The 3,066-nt window shown below is 40.4% G+C and overlaps 1 non-coding gene across 1 annotated transcript; it reads right to left on the bottom strand.

Annotated features, from left to right (window-relative positions):
* Positions 1–2,509: 2,509 nt before the first annotated feature.
* On the bottom strand, positions 2,510–2,616 carry LOC120266096. The gene has a single exon (XR_005537939.1). It is a non-coding gene; the product is annotated as a small nucleolar RNA R71 (small nucleolar RNA).
* Between the last annotated feature and the right edge of the window lie 450 nt (positions 2,617–3,066).

Raw genomic sequence — 3,066 nt, 5'->3', positions numbered from 1 at the left:
TCTCGACCCTCTCCAATCTTGCTTTGTCTAACCCTTATAGTGTGTCACTCATCCACAAAGGTTGCCAAGAAGAACTCTCAACCCTAGAGTCACTCTAAGGGAGAAATCATTCAACAAGCATTCAAGATTGGAACTCAATTAAAACATCAATTAAGGAAAGCATAATAAAAGGTCAAAGAAACAATAACATCCTAGGGTTTACAAAATCCAAGTGCCCACTAGGGGGTTTAACTCACCATAGAGCAAGATACAATCAATAATGAAATCGAAGGTAAAAAAAATTATCCATAGGAAAACCAACTCGGTATTCGTGTCGATGGTTGATAAGTGTCTAAATGTAGGTGTTTTCATATATGTATTTTATACACTTTGCATGTATTTTATTGAGGATTGATGCTTGTTTTGTGCTTGATCACGTACTATTTGTTTTGTAGGGTACATGAAAGCTATGGAGAACACGAGGATATCATTTGGGCGAAAAGAAGAAGAAAACAGTCCCAAAATTACTGTAGAGTAGGTACTGTAGCGATGTTACTATAGCAAACACTGTAGTATTGGAATTGTTTGAAACTGCCTGTCCAGAACTTCATGCGGCCCCCATACAGCCCATATGGAGGCTGTATGTAGCCCATATGCACCCCCATATGAAGCAAAAATCTAGGTTTTGAGTGCTATACGGTCATCATACGACCCCCATACGGCCCGTATGCTCTGAAGGGTAAAAATGCAGATTTCTAGGGTAGAAATGAGGGACTTTTTTGGACAGATTTTTGAGAGGGCTTCTTGGACACATCTTAGGAGACCTTGAGCGACCTAGGAAAGAAGAAGAAGGGCAAGGAAATGAGGAGATCATCTAAGGGCAAGGTCAAAGGCTCCCGGGGCAAGAAGATATCATCATTCAAGGGGGAGATCGACAACCATTTGAAGGAAGGAGACCCGTGGCTAAAGGAAGCATTATACAGCATTCCTTTGATGGGGGAAGCGTCATTCGGTACATTTTCTACCTCCACCTTATCCATTTCATCTAGGGAGTGTCATTTATGAGTTTTCTTTGTGTTTTACTTGATTTTATTGCTTGTTGTAGTATGATGACAAACTAGACCCACAAGGCCATCGGATGTCGGTGAACCTTGGGGGGTTTTATCATGTATTTTGGATGATTGCTTGTTAATTCAATGCTTGGGTGATTTGAGATTTAATCCATTGTTTTCATGCTAAGAGCTACACTAAGGAGAAATCCGTAGTTCTTTTATGAGTTATGCATGTAGATGTGAACCTACTCTCTTGTATTAGATCGTGAAAGGATTAGAAGGGGTTACTTGTATCAACACGCCGAGAAATTGGGTGTTGGTAGCCCTCCGTGTTCTAGGGATGAACTTAGGATGAGTTTATCCTTTTTTTGAGATTTCCTTGTACTTAATACAATCATAGGAATTGGGATTTGGAAGAAATTCCTATCAACATTCGTATGGGATTAGGGTTCAATCACCGAGAAATTGGGGTTGTTCTAATCTTGAAATCTCTCAGTCCAAATTACCCTTGCAACTTTTTTTCTTCATCCATGTGTCATGATGACCCTTCAAGGGGATCCACATCCATAGGCCTTTGCATTACATTGTTAATCTTGCTTGCTCATTGCTTGTTCTCTCTAATTTGTTGGTAATCTTGTATTTAGTTTTAATTGCATCTAGTAGATTAAATCCCATCACTTAATATTTTAGGCTAGATAATAGGTTGAGAAGGAGTAATAGGAGATCCTTAGCCCCGTGGAATATGATCCTTGCATCTTTACACGAGGTATTACTTGGTGATCGCGTACACTTGTGGGGAAGCAATCAAGGTTGGCGCCGTTGCCGGGGAGCTTTAAGGAATTCTAGGAAACTTTTAGCTTATTGCTCTAGGCATTTCATTATTTACCCATTTCATCATTTCTTTTCTTTTCTTTTGATCTTAACTTTCTACCATCTTTCTTGGTTTTGCAAGGTACTGTGCATGACACGTTCAAATCCATTGACTTTGATAACACCGGATGGTGAAATCAAAAGAACCTTGCATCGGAGATTAATAGAAGTTGGTGAAGGGTCGGGTGCACAAAACATTGAAATTGAGGATGGAGAATCTTCAATCATGGCCGAAGAGCGACACACTTTATCCGAATATGAAAGACCTCAATTCATGGGTGATAAGTTTAGTGTTCAAGCACCAACCGTGGCATCTAATCATTTTGAAAATTAAAGTAAGTACAATTGGCATGATCCAAAACTTGGTTTAATTTAATGGCCTTGCAAATGAGGATGCACATGACCACCTTTCTAAGTTTCTCCAAATTTGCTCTACATTCAAGATAAATGGGGTGTCGGATGATGCTATCTGATTGAGGCTATTTCCATTTAGCCTGAGAGATGGGGCATATCATTGGCTTACATCTTTATCTCCAGGGTCAATAAAAACATGGAATGATATGGTTGAGAAATTCCTTGGGAGGTATTTTCCACCAAGCAAAGCGGCCAAATTGAGACAAGAAATTTCCGCCTTCAAACAAGGGGAATCTGAAACATTGTTTGAAGCCTATAAAAGATTCAAGGATCTCCTTAGAAGGTGCCCCCATCATGGTTTTGCTTCATGGATACGAGTACAGATCATCTACTCGCCAACTCATTGATGCCATGGCGGGTGGATCCCTTAGCAACAAGTATCCCGATGTGGCTGAGAAATTACTTGAGTCTATGGCAAGTAATGAATCACATTGGGCATCAAGAGTATCTTCACAAAAAAATGCTGGAATTTATGAAGTGAGTAGCAATGACACCTTGGCCGCAAAAGTTGATGTGTTAACCTGAAAGCTTGATCTTCTTTTGGGAAGTAGTTCGAGGTCAGAATAAGTGATGAGTTGTAGCACTTGTGGTGGTGGGCATGGAGCGGTCCAATGTCCTATTGCTAGCTCCTCTGTTGCTTCCATTGAAAATGTCGACTATATTGGGGGGCAACGAAATCAAGGAAACCCGTACAGCTCAACTTACAATCCAGGATGGAAGAACCACCCAAATTTTGCATGGAACCAAGGTC

This window comes from Dioscorea cayenensis, chromosome 7 (assembly GCF_009730915.1).
Source record: "Dioscorea cayenensis subsp. rotundata cultivar TDr96_F1 chromosome 7, TDr96_F1_v2_PseudoChromosome.rev07_lg8_w22 25.fasta, whole genome shotgun sequence".
Classification (NCBI taxonomy): domain Eukaryota; kingdom Viridiplantae; phylum Streptophyta; class Magnoliopsida; order Dioscoreales; family Dioscoreaceae; genus Dioscorea; species Dioscorea cayenensis.
The sequence above is the reverse complement of the archived record's forward strand: the minus strand, read 5'-3'. Positions and strand labels throughout refer to the sequence as shown.